Source organism: Dendrobates tinctorius, unplaced genomic scaffold (assembly GCF_039654945.1).
Source record: "Dendrobates tinctorius isolate UK_male_01 unplaced genomic scaffold, ASM3965494v1 ptg000168l, whole genome shotgun sequence".
NCBI lineage: Eukaryota > Metazoa > Chordata > Amphibia > Anura > Dendrobatidae > Dendrobates > Dendrobates tinctorius.
The window spans coordinates 600,610-617,531 of record NW_027361835.1 but is presented as its reverse complement, the minus strand read 5'-3'; the positions used below and the strand labels follow the sequence as shown (position 1 = coordinate 617,531).

Below are 16,922 nucleotides of genomic sequence, written 5' to 3'. Positions count from 1 at the left end.
GCTGCAGGCCCTCTCCCTGTCAGTCAGCCCAGTGTGACCCGGCAGGTGCCCCCCAGGAATGCCTGGAGCCGCGGCGCCCCATCCTTCACTTCCAGCGCCAGGTATACCGGCCAGACATTCAAGCGCATTAATGTGGTGCGGTTTAAATACATAGGTGCCAAGGAGGATCTGCCACAACGCAGGTATGTGGTGAGAGAGCTGCTCTGCGGCCAGATGGGGTTTGTGGCAAATGAGATACTGGCAGTGTCTAATCTTCAGGACAGGCAGGGCTACGAGGTCAGCTTCAAGCTCATGTCTGACCTGGACAGATTCTGGGCCAATTACCCCAAGTTCAGAGATGCTGAGGGCTGGAATAAGTTTGTGTTGGTTCCTATCTCCAGGCCGGACAGTCACATTAAACATCACTTTCTGGAATGAGGCCGTTCCTCCACAGGACATCGAGGTGTGGCTCCGGAGACACTGTGACCTCGTCTCTGGACTCACCAAGGTCAGAGATGAGGATGGTATCTGGACAATGGGGTGGCGGGTCTTGGTAAAATTGCGGCAATGTAATAACATCACTGCCCACTTACCCAACTCCTTCTTCATTGGGAGGGAGAAGGGAAGGTGTTATTATCCCGGGCAACCCAGAAAGTGCTTCAAATGTGGTGGGAAAGGTCATCTGGCTAACGCCTGTACTGTGGTGAAGTGCAGTCTGTGTGGGGCAATCGGCCATGTCGCTGCAGACTGCCGGGACGTCAGGTGCAACCTCTGTGGTAGGATGGGCCACCCTCACAGGGACTGTCCAGACGCCTGGCACAACATCTGCAGAGTCTTCCCTGATGAGTTAGTGATGGCAGGGGCAGAGGCTCAGGAGGATGAGGATGTGGTGGCAGGGACACATGAGGAGGAGGATTTAATGTCAGGAGAGATGTTGACCAGCTCAGATGCCCACCAGGAGTCCACTCAGGCAGCACCAGAGAAGCAGGGTGCAGAGGGGAACATGGAGGTCGTCCATCAGGTCCAGCAGCCTCAGATAGCCCCCCTTCAGCATCGCTGTCTGTATCTGATGACTGGAACATTAATAATAATAAAAGGAAGAAAAAGAACACATCCTCCCGTAAACCTGAGGCAGAATATGACACTGGTCAGAGTGCTAGTAAGAAGGTTCAGAATTCTGCAGGAGTGATGGTCGTGTCCAACAAGTATGGAGTTTTATCTGACTCCAATGGTGACGATTATGAGGAAGAGTTGAGGAAAGTTGATGCTGAGTGTGACAGGGACATAGAGGACCATCCCCCACCAAAGCGGAAGCCCTTATCTGTAGACCCTCAGGTAGAGTCTGACATGGACACCAGTGGTGGACAGAACATCTCTGACTCATGATGATGGCTATTACTCTGCTCTTTCTATATTGTGTTGTGATGGCGGGGTTCTCATTGACAGTGACCTCGAGCAATGTGAATGGCATTAAGCTGAGGAGAACTAGACACACGGTGTATGAACATCTCAAATATCTGCACACAGATGTCATCTTCCTGCAGGAGACACGACTGACATCTCTGGGGCTTATGAGAGAGGCTGAGAGGGAATGGCGGTCCGGTCCTTCTTTCTGGTCACTGGCTGTGGAGCCTTACGCCGGGGTCGCTGTCCTGTTTAACACCAATGATGTGACTGTGCATAGGATGACGGAGGTGGTCATGGGAAGATGTCTGGTCCTGGAAGTCACTGTCCATGGGAGGCGACTCCGGCTTATTAACATCTATGGGCCACAGACAGTGACGGACAGGATCCAGCTGTTTAATGACGTCAAGCCTTACCTCTTCACTTCTCTTCCAGTGGTGATGGCGGGGGACTTTAATGCCATAATGACATCAGGTGACAGCTCCTCGGGCAGGGCAGTGACCAGGGACGGTAAGGTCCTACATAACGTTATAATGCAGGCAGGACTGACTGACGTTTTCACACAGGGTGGGCGACAGCCAAAATTCACGTATTCATGTTCCAACAGGAGCAGTAGGATAGATTTTGCTTTTGTCAGTCCTACTGAGGCTGTCGGCGCCCTGAGTGAGAAGGTAGTCCCTTACTCTGATCACCTTGCCTTGTGCTTCTCTTTGGGTTCCTCTAACCGTCCGGACATTGGTAGAGGGTTGTGGAAGCTTAATTCCAGTCTCCTGGATGATGCCTATGTTCAGAGCCGTGTTCACTCCCTTATCCAGCTTCATCTAGACAGGGTTGACTTCTATGACAACATGACCGACTGGTGGGAGGACGTCAAGGAGGATATCAGATCCCTCTTAAAGAGACTGTCAGTTAATAAAGGGAGGAATAAGTATAGCCAGTACCTAAAGCTGCGCAAAGAATTGGAGTCACTGTATTCGGCGGACGGGGATGACAAAGTGAAGATCGACCGGCTGAAATCTGAGATAAAGCAGTACAAGATACAAGACTACATACAAGACTAGAAGGATACAACTTATTTGCAAGAAACAGACTTGATAAACGAGGAGGGGGTGTCGCATTGTATGTTCGAAACGCGTATATCTGCACAGAGATTGAAGCTTCAGAGACTGGGAGTTCTGTGGAAACTGTTTGGGTAAGAATACAAGGACAGAACAATGGGAAGGACACCATTGTAGGCATTTACTACAGGCCGCCTGTGCAAGCTGAAGATATGGATGAACTCTTTATGCATCAGATGGCCAAGTTCTCCAAAAAATATGACATAGTTGTCATGGGAGATTTCAACTATCCAGACATTTGTTGGGAATCTCTCTCAGGCAAAACTAACAGGTCAAGGAAATTCTTATCCTCTCTTGCTGACAACTTTATCTTCCAAAAGGTAAGGGAGAAAACAAGGGGAACTGCTACCTTGGATCTAATCCTTATAAACAGGGAGGAAATGGTTGAGGAGGTAAAAGTGGCTGGGACCCTAGGAAGTAGCGACCATGCTATTTTAGAATTTTGGATAACTAGAGGTGGAAGACCTGTGAAGACTCAGACGTCAAGGTTAGATTTCAGAAAGGCAGATTTTAAGGGATTCAGAAAGAGAATTGGAGGGATCCAATGGCTGGATATCCTTAAAGACAAAAATGTCCAGGAAGGATGGGAAATCTTGAAAAATGAAATTCTCAAAGCACAGTTGTTAACAATTCCGAAAAGAGGGAAGAATAGGAAGCATTTAAGGAAACCAGGATGGATGAACACAGAACTTAAGCACATGCTAAAAAGGAAGAAAAAAATGTTTATAAAATGGAAAGAGGGAGGCATATCTAAAGAAGAATATAATGCTGTCTGCAGAACCTGCAGGGCACAAATCAGATTACCTAAAGCTGAAAATGAACTGAGGCTTGCAAGAGATGTCAAAAGCAATAATAAAGGATTTTGGGGATATGTCAAAAGTAAAAGAAAAGTCAAAGATGCTATAGGATTTTTACAGGATGAAAATGATGAAATGGTAAGACAGGATGTTGAGAAGGCTGAACTTTTAAATTCCTATTTTGCATCTGTTTTCTCTCAGAAAGGAAATGCAACATCAACTGTTATTCACTGTCCTATTAAGGGAATAGAAGAATCCAGGATATCTATAAACAGAAAGATAGTGAGGAAACACTTAGCTAACCTAAATGAATTCAAGTCTCCAGGTCCAGATGAATTACACCCCAGAGTACTGAAGGAGATAGCAGAAGAAATTTTTGAACCCCTCTCCATAATCTTTGAAAATTCTTGGAGAACAGGAGAAGTGCCAGAAGACTGGAGAAGAGCAAATGTTGTTCCTATCTTCAAAAAGGGGAAGAAGGTGGACCCAGGCAACTATAGGCCGGTGAGTCTGACTTCTATACCAGGAAAGATCTTTGAACAAATTATTAAACAACATGTATGTCAATACCTGGATAAGAATGAAGTGATTAAACAGAGTCAGCATGGGTTTCTAACTAATAAGTCATGTCAGACTAACTTAATTTCCTTCTATGACGGTATCACTGATTGGGTGGATCAAGGAAATGCTGTAGATATAGTATATCTTGACTTCAGCAAAGCATTTGACAAAGTCTCTCATACAATCCTTATTGAAAAAATGACTAAGTATGGAATGGACAAGGCAACTGTTAGGTGGATTCATAACTGGCTTAGTGATCGGACCCAAAGAGTGGTCGTAAATGGCTGCACATCCAGTTGGAAGAATGTCTCAAGTGGGGTACCACAGGGCTCTGTCCTGGGCCCTGTATTGTTCAACATCTTTATCAATGATTTAGATGAAGGAATTGAGGGTAAACTGATTAAATTTGCTGATGACACAAAGCTAGGAGGGATAGCTAATACTAGAGAAGAGAGAGAGAGGATTCAAAAAGATTTAAATAAACTGGAGAAGTGGGCAGCAACTAACAGAATGGTTTTTAACAGGGAGAAATGCAAAGTACTACATCTGGGCAATAAAAATGAAAAAAGCATATATAGAATGGGAGGAATAGGGCTAAGTGACAGCACATGTGAAAAAGACTTGGGTATACTAATAGATCACAGACTGAATATGAGTCAACAGTGTGATGCAGCAGCAAAAAAGGCAAATGCAATTCTAGGATGTATTAACAGAAGCATACAGTCTAGATCACGTGAAGTCATTATTTCCCTCTACTCCTCTTTGGTCAGACCTCATCTGGAATATTGTGTCCAGTTTTGGGCACCACATTTTAAAAAAGACATCAACAAACTGGAGCAAGTTCAGAAAAGAGCGACCAGAATGGTGACCGGTCTGCAAACCCTGTCTTATGAGGAAAGGTTGCAGGATTTGGGAATGTTTAGTTTGCAAAAGAGAAGACTGAGAGGAGACTTAATAGCTGTCTACAAATATCTAAAGGGCTGTCACATTGTAGAAGGATCAACTTTATTCTCATTTGCACAAGGAAAGACTAGAAGCAATGGGATGAAACTGAATGGGAAGAGACACAGATTAGATATTAGAAAAAACTTTTTGACAGTTAGAGTGATCAATGAGTGGAACAGGCTGCCACGAGAAGTGGTGAGTTCTCTTTCAATGGAAGTCTTCAAACAGAGGCTGGACAGACATCTGACTGGGATGATTTAGCGAATCCTGCTTTGAGCAGGGGGTTGGACCAGATGGCCCAGGAGGTCCCTTCCAACTCTACGATTCTATGATTCTATGATTCTATTATTCTAGTATCAGTATAGCAGGTATACCTCCCTGGTTCTTGAACGGGATTATGGGTCCTTAGGGGCCCCTGATCCCTTTGAGAATTGCAGGGAGAGGGTGGCCAAAAAAATGGTCACGGGTCTCATTGACTCCCAGGGTGTATTGCAGGATTCACGGGAGGGTATCCTGGAGGTGGTGAGATCTTACTATGCTGACTTGTTTCAGAGGAAAGTTTTGGATAAAGATAAGATGGCTCAATTCTTGGAGGCAACTCCAGCGCCTGATACTAATGATCTGGACTTTTCTCCTTTGACAGCAGAATTAATGGTGGAAGAAGTTAAGGAGGCTATTGATAAGTTATATCTGAAGAAGGCACCAGGTCCAGATGGTATAACAGCAGAATTTTATAAGAAATTCAGAGACCTCCTGGCTCCAATTCTCGTGGATGTGTATAGAAATTGTCTAGAAAATCACCTGATGCCTCCATCCATGAGAGTGTCCTCGTTAATTCTGCTGTCTAAAGGTAAAGAGCCGAGTGACATCAAGAACTGGAGGCCGACTGCCCTCTTGAATGTGGACAGGAAGATTCTAGCAAAGATCCTATTTTCTAGATTAGTCTGTTTGTCCCCGGCACTGTTGGCAGGCTCTCAGTTTGGCACAGTAAAAGGGCGGAACATCTCTGGAGCAGTCATCTCGATACGAGAGATGTTTGAGAGATGTAAAGCTCTGCGGTGTGGGAGATATGTTGTTAGTCTGGACCAGGCTAAAGCCTTTGACAGGGTTGATCATGACTATCTGTGGGCCACTTTGTCAAAGTACGGTATTCCGGGACAATTTGTGGATTGGCTGAAGACGTTGTACAGAGAGGCGGTGAGCTTTCCTCTGATTAATGGTTGGCAGGGTGACACTTTTGGAGTTGGGGCGGGGGTGAGACAGGGTTGCCCAATGAGTCCGTTCCTGTATGTTTTTGCCCTAGACCCGTTTCTGAGGTCACTGCAGGAGTGCGATTTTCAGGGGGTGCCGGTCCCCCACTGCCCGCCTCTGAATGTTGTTGCCTATGCGGACGATGTGACGCTGGTGATCTCCAATCCTCGTGAGGTGCAGATGTTATCTGCGTCCATCAGAAGCTACTCAGAGGCCTCCGGGTCTCTGGTCAACCTTGAAAAGAGTCAAGCTCTGTGGACATTAGATACTGAGCCCAGCTTTGATCTGCCGCAGTTTTCCAAAGCCTCCACCCATATTAAGATCCTAGGGGTTAAATTTGGGAGGGATGATAATGCCACGCTAAATTGGGAGGAGAAATTGGAAACCGGAAATGCAAAGGTTCAGCGATGGAAGAACTGGAGGCTGACCTACAGAGAAAGGGTCACAATGTTGAAGACGTACCTGGTCCCCGTTTTCTTGTATGTCTCTGTCATTTTCCCTTTACCAGAATCTTTCTCAGCGAGGCTCTTCAGCCTGTTCTTCCAGCTCTTGTGGGGGAATAGGATGAACCTGATAAAGAGGGGAATAACATACCTACGGCGGAGAGAGGGTGGGCTGGATATGTTGAATCCAAGGGTTTTCTTTGACTCCTTGTTTCTAAAGGTGAATTTTGGGAACATGGACTCAAACAGTAGCTCCCTGTGGGTAAATAGTATCAGGTACTGGATATTGCCTTTTGCAGAATCTTGGGTGCGAGGCAGCAGTCTCAAGAGGAGGAGATGGACAGTATCTGGACTATGGTCTGAAGTGTGTTAGGAGGTGGGGACTGGAGAGGTCTTACATTGAGAGCAGTACGAGAAGAGACCTGTATGCTCGTGTATGTAGGACTTTCTTCTACTCTCCAGTGGCCCTGAGAGATTGTGTCACCACCACCCTGCAGGAAAGCCTTAGGTTCCTAAACGGGAAACGGCTTCCTCCTAAACTGTTTGATGTCACTTGGCTTTCACTGCATAGTCGGCTCTTTGTCAGAGGGAACCTGAAACATCTGTGTGTCCCTGATCGGAATTGTCCCCTTGGTTGTCAGCAGGAGGAAACTATGGAGCACTTTATATGTGATTGCTGGGGAGGGAGGAAGATCTGGGAGGAAGTGTCAGATAATCTAAAAATCCCCAGACTGCGGACTCTAAAGTATCCTGACATAATCTATGGTGTCCCCTCCACTGTTAGTAACATCAACAGAGAGACAATGTACATTATAATCAGTGTCATCAAATACTATCACTGGCACATGAGAACCTGGGTGTCACTGCACAATGAGCCGTTCGATCACACCGCTGCCGCCAGTCAGGTTATGTCAGAACTCCGGTGGATAAAATCACTAGAAGTTGGAAGGAGTCCAAGAAACATAACGTTATGGAGAAACATAAAATTCAGTTAGAAAATATGATAATTTTTTTTTTTTTTGTGTTTTTTTTTTTGTTTTTTTTCCCTCTAACTTTCTTTTTCCATCCCCAGGTGTGGACACTTTAATTTATTGATGAATATGATCTGATTATTAGTGCTGTGTATATATTACCTAAGTGGTTTGTGTTTTGTAATACTGGATGATTTTTGTTTTATTATAATTGTATTTATGTTTGGGTTTTATAATAAAAATTGCCCCTATGTACAAGAATATAACTACTATAATACTGCTCCTATGTACAAGAATATAACTACTATAATACTGCCCCTATGTACAAGAATATAACTACTATAATACTGCCCTCTATGTACAAGAATATAACTACTATAATACTGCTCCTATGTACAAGAATATAACTGCTATAATACTGCCCCTATGTACAAGAATATAACTACTATAATACTGCTCCTATGTACAAGAATATAACTACTATAATACTGCCCCTATGTACAAGAATATAACTACTATAATACTGCCCTCTATGTACAATAATATAACTACTATAATACTGCCCCCTATGTACAAGAATATAACTACTATAATACTGCCCCTATGTACAAGAATATAACTACTATAATACTGCCCCCTATGTACAAGAAAATAACTACTATAATACTGCCCCTATGTACAAGAATATAACTACTAGAATACTGCTCCTATGTACAAGAATATAGCTACTATAATACTGCCCCCTATGTACAAGAATATAACTACTATAATACTGCCCCTATGTACAAGAATATAACTACTATAATACTGCCCCCTATGTACAGGAATATAACTACTATAATACTGCCCCTATGTACAAGAATATAACTACTTTAATACTGTCCCCTATGTACAAGAATATAACTACTATAATACTGCCCCTATGTACAAGAATATAACTACTATAATACTACTCCTATGTACAAGAATATAACTACTATAATACTACTCCTATGTACAAGAATATAACTACTATAATACTGCCCCTATGTACAAGAATATAACTACTAGAATACTGCTCCTATGTACAAGATTATAGCTACTATAATACTGCCCCCTATGTACAAGAATATAACTACTATAATACTGCTGCTATGTACAAGAATATAACTACTATAATATTGCTCCTATGTACAAGAATATAACTACTATAATACTGCCCCTATGTACAAGAATATAACTACTATAATACTGCTCCTATTTACATGAATATAACTACTATAGTACTGCTCCTATGTACAAGAATATAACTACTATAATACTGCCCCATGTACAAGAATATAGCTACTATAATATTGCCCCCTATGTACAGGAATATAACTACTATAATACTGCCCCTATGTACAAGAATATAACTACTATAATACTGTCCCCTATGTACAAGAATATAACTACTATAATACTGCCCCTATGTACAAGAATATAACTACTATAATACTGCCCCCTATGTACAAGAATATAACTACTATAATACTGCCTCCTATGTACATGAATATAACTACTATAATACTACTCCTATGTACAAGAATATAACTACTATAATACTTCCCCTATGTACAAGAATATAACTACTATAATACTGCTCCTATGCACAAGAATATAACTAGTATAATACTGCCCCCTATGTACAGGAATATAACTACTATAATACTGCCCCCTATGTACAAGAATAATTACTATAATACTGCCCCCTATATACAAGAATAGAACTACTATAATACTGCCCCTATGTACAAGAATATAACTAATATAATACTGCTCCTATGTACAAGAATATAAGTACTATAATACTGCCCCCTATGTACAAGAATATAACTACTATAATACTGCTCCTGTGTACAGGAATATAACTACTATAATACTGCCCCCTATGTACAAGAATATAACTACTATAATACTGCCCCTATGTACAAGATTATAACTACTATAATACTGCTCCTATGTACAAGAATATAACTAGTATAATACTGCCCCCTATGTACAGGAATATAACTACTATAATACTGCCCCCTATGTACAAGAATAATTACTATAATACTGCCCCCTATATACAAGAATAGAACTACTATAATACTGCCCCTATGTACAAGAATATAACTACTATAATACTGCCCCCTATGTACAAGAATATAACTACTATAATACTGCCCTCTATGTACAAGAATATAACTAATATAATACTGCCCCCTATGTACAAGAATATAACTACTATAATACTGCCCCTATGTACAAGAATATAACTACTATAATACTGCTCCTATGTACAAGAATATAACTAGTATAATACTGCCCCCTATGTACAAGAATATAACTACTATAATACTGCCCCCTATGTACAAGAATAATTACTATAATACTGCCCCCTATATACAAGAATATAACTACTATAATACTGCCCCCTATGTACAAGAATATAACTACTATAATACTGCCCCTATGTACAAGAATATAACTACTATAATACTGCCCCTATGTACAAGAATATAACTACTATAATGCTGCCCCTATGTACAAGAATATAACTACTATAATACTGCCCCTATGTACAAGAATATAACTACTATAATACTGCCCCCTATGTACAAGAATATAACTACTATAATACTGCCCCTATGTACAAGAATATAACTACTATAATACTGCCCCTATGTACAAGAATATAACTACTATAATGCTGCCCCTATGTACAAGAATATAACTACTATAATACTGCTCCTATGTACAAGAATATAACTACTATAATACTGCCCCTATGTACAAGAATATAACTACTATAATACTGCTCCTATGTACAAGAATATAACTACTATAATACTGCTCCTATGTACAAGAATATAACTACTATAATACTGCCCCCTATGTACAAGAATATAACTACTATAATACTGCTCCTATGTACAAGAATATAACTACTATAATACTGCTCCTATGTACAAGAATATAACTACTATAATACTGCCCCCTATGTTAATGATTTTTGCAGCGTTTACTCTTCAGATCCGGCGATTTTCTGCCTTTATTACGGGGTCACTCAGCTCTTTTTGGTGCAGTTACTCGTATGTGGACAGTTTATCAGCTTTTAATCTGCCAGACTTGTAACAATAGGAGAAGAAATAAGCGGCGATTGTCCGGACCTCCTCCGACGCTGCAGGCACAATACGATTATTTACATCAGTGACTTTTAACTTTTATAAATATCATCTTAATTAAAACTGATGAAAAGTCCAAAAGGGAAACGTGTTAATTTAATTCTTCACCAAACCGAGACGTCGCTGCCTAATTATCCCGAAGATCTTATGTCCAACGATAATTGTCGATATTAATAAACAGAAGGATGAAATATAAACTACTGACGCGATAAAGGGTGCAAAAAAAGAGACTCCAGACTGAGGAGTGACCTGCACAGACAGGAGGTGCATAGAGGGGACTGAGGAGTGACCTGCACAGTCAGGAGGTGCATAGAGGGGACTGAGGAGTGACCAGCACAGTCAGGAGGTGCATAGAGGGGACTGAGGCGTGACCTGCACAGACAGGAGGTGCATAGAGGGGACTGAAGAGTGACCAGCACAGACAGGAGGTGCATAGAGGGGACTGAGGAGTGACCAGCACAGTCAGGAGGAGCATAGAGGGGACTGAGGAGTGACCAGCACAGGCAGGAGGTGCATAGAGGGGACTGAGGAGTGACCAGCACAGACAGGAGGTGCATAGAGGGGACTGAGGAGTGACCAGCACAGACAGGAGGTGCACAGAGAGGACTGAGGAGTGACCAGCACAGACAGGAGGTGCATAGAGGGGACTGAGGAGTGACCAGCACAGTCAGGAGGTGCACAGAGGGGAGTGAGGAGTGACCAGCACAGTCAGGAGGTGCACAGAGGGGACTGAGGAGTGACCAGCACAGACAGGAGGAGCATAGAAGGGACTGAGGAGTGACCAGCACAGTCAGGAGGTGCACAGAGGGGACTGAGGAGTGACCAGCACAGCCAGGAGGAGCATAGAGGGGACTGAGGAGTGACCAGCACAGACAGGAGGTGCATAGAAAGGACTGAGGAGTGACCAGCACATTCAGGAGGTGCATAGAGGGGACTGAGGAGTGACCAGCACAGACAGGAGGATCATAGAGGGGACTGAAGAGGGACCAGCACAGACAGGAGGTGCATAGAGGGGACTGAGGAGTGACCAGCACAGACAGGAGGTGCATAGAGAGGACTGAGGAGTGACCAGCACAGACAGGAGGTGCATAGAGGGGACTGAGGAGTGACCAGCACAGACAGGAGATGCATAGAAAGGACTGAGGAGTGACCAGCACAGACAGGAGGAGCATAGAGGGGACTGAGGAGTGACCAGCACAGATAGGAGGTGCATAGAAAGGACTGACCAGCACAGTCAGGAGGTGCATAGAGGGGACTGAGAAGTGACCAGCACAGACAGGAGGAGCATAGAGGGGACTGAAGAGGGACCAGCACAGACAGGAGGTGCATAGAGGGGACTGAGGAGTGACCAGCACAGACAGGAGGTGCATAGAGGGGACTGAGGAGTGACCAGCACAGACAGGAGGTGCATAGAGAGGACTGAGGAGTGACCAGCACAGACAGGAGGTGCATAGAGGGGACTGAGGAGTGACCAGCACAGACAGGAGGAGCATAGAGAGGACTGAGGAGTGACCAGCACAGTCAGGAGGTGCATAGAGGGGACTGAGGAGTGACCAGCACAGACAGGAGGTGCATAGAGAGGACTGAGGAGTGACCAGCACAGACAGGAGGTGCATAGAGGGGACTGAGGAGTGACCAGCACAGACAGGAGGTGCATAGAGGGGACTGAGGAGTGACCAGCACAGACAGGAGGTGCATAGAAAGGACTGAGGAGTGACCAGCACAGACAGGAGGTGCATAGAGGGGACTGAGGAGTGACCAGCACAGACAGGAGGTGCATAGAGGGGACTGAGGAGTGACCAGCACAGTCAGGAGGTGCACAGAGGGGAGTGAGGAGTGACCAGCACAGTCAGGAGGTGCACAGAGGGGACTGAGGAGTGACCAGCACAGACAGGAGGAGCATAGAGGGGACTGAGGAGTGACCAGCACAGTCAGGAGGTGCACAGAGGGGACTGAGGAGTGACCAGCACAGCCAGGAGGAGCATAGAGGGGACTGAGGAGTGACCAGCACAGACAGGAGGTGCATAGAAAGGACTGAGGAGTGACCAGCACAGTCAGGAGGTGCATAGAGGGGACTGAGGAGTGACCAGCACAGACAGGAGGAGCATAGAGGGGACTGAAGAGAGACCAGCACACACAGGAGGTGCATAGAGGGGACTGAGGAGTGACCAGCACAGACAGGAGGTGCATAGAGAGGACTGAGGAGTGACCAGCACAGACAGGAGGTGCATAGAGGGGACTGAGGAGTGACCAGCACAGACAGGAGGTGCATAGAAAGGACTGAGGAGTGACCAGCACAGACAGGAGGAGCATAGAGGGGACTGAGGAGTGACCAGCACAGACAGGAGGTGCATAGAAAGGACTGAGGAGTGACCAGCACAGTCAGGAGGTGCATAGAGGGGACTGAGAAGTGACCAGCACAGACAGGAGGAGCATAGAGGGGACTGAAGAGGGACCAGCACAGACAGGAGGTGCATAGAGGGGACTGAGGAGTGACCAGCACAGACAGGAGGTGCATAGAGGGGACTAAGGAGTGACCAGCACAGACAGGAGGTGCATAGAGAGGACTGAGGAGTGACCAGCACAGACAGGAGGTGCATAGAGGGGACTGAGGAGTGACCAGCACAGACAGGAGGAGCATAGAGAGGACTGAGGAGTGACCAGCACAGTCAGGAGGTGCATAGAGGGGACTGAGGAGTGACCAGCACAGACAGGAGGTGCATAGAGCGGACTGAGGAGTGACCAGCACAGACAGGAGGTGCATAGAGGGGACTGAGGAGTGACCAGCACAGACAGGAGGTGCATAGAGGGGACTGAGGAGTGACCAGCACAGACAGGAGGTGCATAGAAAGGACTGAGGAGTGACCAGCACAGACAGGAGGTGCATAGAGGGGACTGAGGAGTGACCAGCACAGACAGGAGGTGCATAGAGGGGACTGAGGAGTGACCAGCACAGTCAGGAGGTGCACAGAGGGGAGTGAGGAGTGACCAGCACAGACAGGAGGTGCACAGAGGGGACTGAGGAGTGACCAGCACAGACAGGAGGAGCATAGAGGGGACTGAGGAGTGACCAGCACAGTCAGGAGGTGCACAGAGGGGACTGAGGAGTGACCAGCACAGCTAGGAGGAGCATAGAGGGGACTGAGGAGTGACCAGCACAGACAGGAGGTGCATAGAAAGGACTGAGGAGTGACCAGCACAGTCAGGAGGTGCATAGAGGGGACTGAGGAGTGACCAGCACAGACAGGAGGAGCATAGAGGGGACTGAAGAGGGACCAGCACAGACAGGAGGTGCATAGAGGGGACTGAGGAGTGACCAGCACAGACAGGAGGTGCATAGAGAGGACTGAGGAGTGACCAGCACAGACAGGAGGTGCATAAAGGGGACTGAGGAGTGACCAGCACAGACAGGAGGTGCATAGAAAGGACTGAGGAGTGACCAGCACAGACAGGAGGAGCATAGAGGGGACTGAGGAGTGACCAGCACAGACAGGAGGTGCATAGAAAGGACTGAGGAGTGACCAGCACAGTCAGGAGGTGCATAGAGGGGACTGAGGAGAGACCAGCACAGACAGGAGGTGCATAGAGGGGACTGAGGAGTGACCAGCACAGTCAGGAGGTGCATAGAGGGGACTGAGGAGTGACCAGCAAAGTCAGGAGGTGCACAGAGGGGACTGAGGAGTGACCAGCACAGGCAGAAGGTGCATAGAAAGGACTGAGGAGTGACCAGCACAGTCAGGAGGTGCATAGAGGGGACTGAGGAGTGACCAGCACAGACAGGAGGAGCATAGAAAGGACTGAGGAGTGACCAGCACAGACAGGAGGTGCATAGAGGGGACTGAGGAGAGACCAGCACAGACAGGAGGTGCATAGAGGGGACTGAGGAGTGACCAGCACAGACAGGAGGTGCCTACAGGGGACTGAAGAGTGACCAGCACAGACAGGAGGTGCATAGAGGGGACTGAGGAGTGACCAGCACAGACAGGAGGTGCATAGAGGGGACTGAGAAGTGACCAGCACAGACAGGAGGAGCATAGAGGGGACTGAGGAGTGACCAGCACAGTCAGGAGGAGCATAGAGGGGACTGAGGAGTGACCAGCACAGACAGGAGGTGCATAGAGGGGACTGAGGAGTGACCAGCACAGACAGGAGGAGCATAGAGGGGACTGAGGAGTGACCAGCACAGACAGGAGGTGCATAGAAAGGACTGAGGAGTGACCAGCACAGACAGGAGGTGCATAGAAAGGACTGAGGAGTGACCAGCACAGACAGGAGGTGCATAGAGGGGACTGAGGAGAGACCAGCACAGACAGGAGGTGCATAGAGGGGACTGAGGAGTGACCAGCACACTCAGGAGGTGCACAGAGGGGACTGAGGAGTGACCAGCAAAATCAGGAGGTGCACAGAGGGGACTGAGGAGTGACCAGCACAGGCAGGAGGTGCATAGAAAGGACTGAGGAGTGACCAGCACAGTCAGGAGGTGCATAGAGGGGACTGAGGAGTGACCAGCACAGACAGAAGGTGCATAGAGGGGACTGAGGAGAGACCAGCACAGACAGGAGGTGCATAGAGGGGACTGAGGAGTGACCAGCACAGTCAGGAGGTGCATAGAGGGGACTGAGGAGTGACCAGCAAAGTCAGGAGGTGCACAGAGGGGACTGAGGAGTGACCAGCACAGGCAGGAGATGCATAGAAAGGACTGAGGAGTGACCAGCACAGTCAGGAGGTGCATAGAGGGGACTGAGGAGTGACCAGCACAGACAGGAGGAGCATAGAGGGGACTGAGGAGTGACCAGCACAGTCAGGAGGTGCATAGAGGGGACTGAGGAGTGACCAGCACAGACAGGAGGAGCATAGAGAGGACTGAGGAGTGACCAGCACAGTCAGGAGGTGCATAGAGGGGACTGAGGAGTGACCAGCACAGACAGGAGGAGCATAGAGAGGACTGAGGAGTGACCAGCACAGTCAGGAGGTGCATAGAGGGGACTGAGGAGTGACCAGCACAGACAGGAGGTGCATAGAGAGGACTGAGGAGTGACCAGGACAGACAGGAGGTGCATAGAGGGGACTGAGGAGTGACCAGCACAGACAGGAGGTGCATAGAGGGGACTGAGGAGTGACCAGCACAGACAGGAGGTGCATAGAAAGGACTGAGGAGTGACCAGCACAGACAGGAGGTGCATAGAGGGGACTGAGGAGTGACCAGCACAGACAGGAGGTGCATAGAGGGGACTGAGGAGAGACCAGCACAGACAGGAGGTGCATAGAGGGGACTGAGGAGTGACCAGCACAGACAGGAGGTGCCTACAGGGGACTGAAGAGTGACCAGCACAGACAGGAGGTGCATAGAGGGGACTGAGGAGTGACCAGCACAGACAGGAGGTGCATAGAGGGGACTGAGAAGTGACCAACACAGACAGGAGGAGCATAGAGGGGACTGAGGAGTGACCAGCACAGACAGGAGGTGCATAGAGGGGACTGAGGAGTGACCAGCACAGACAGGAGGAGCATAGAGGGGACTGAGGAGTGACCAGCACAGTCAGGAGGAGCATAGAGGGGACTGAGGAGTGACCAGCACAGACAGGAGGTGCATAGAGGGGACTGAGGAGTGACCAGCACAGACAGGAGGAGCATAGAGGGGACTGAGGAGTGACCAGCACAGACAGGAGGTGCATAGAAAGGACTGAGGAGTGACCAGCACAGACAGGAGGTGCATAGAAAGGACTGAGGAGTGACCAGCACAGACAGGAGGTGCATAGAGGGGACTGAGGAGAGACCAGCACAGACAGGAGGTGCATAGAGGGGACTGAGGAGTGACCAGCACACTCAGGAGGTGCATAGAGGGGACTGAGGAGTGACCAGCAAAATCAGGAGGTGCACAGAGGGGACTGAGGAGTGACCAGCACAGGCAGGAGGTGCATAGAAAGGACTGAGGAGTGACCAGCACAGTCAGGAGGTGCATAGAGGGGACTGAGGAGTGACCAGCACAGACAGGAGGTGCATAGAGGGGACTGAGGAGAGACCAGCACAGACAGGAGGTGCATAGAGGGGACTGAGGAGTGACCAGCACAGTCAGGAGGTGCATAGAGGGGACTGAGGAGTGACCAGCAAAGTCAGGAGGTGCACAGAGGGGACTGAGGAGTGACCAGCACAGGCAGGAGGTGCATAGAAAGGACTGAGGAGTGACCAGCACAGTCAGGAGGTGCATAGAGGGGACTGAGGAGTGACCAGCACAGACAGGAGGAGCATAGAGGGGACTGAGGAG

The 16,922-nt window shown here is 47.3% G+C and overlaps 1 protein-coding gene across 1 annotated transcript in view; it reads right to left on the bottom strand.

Annotated features, from left to right (window-relative positions):
• The window catches only part of INSC (INSC spindle orientation adaptor protein), a 395,604-nt gene that overhangs the window by 170,785 nt on the left and 207,897 nt on the right, over nucleotides 1-16,922 (bottom strand). The window lies entirely within an intron of this gene.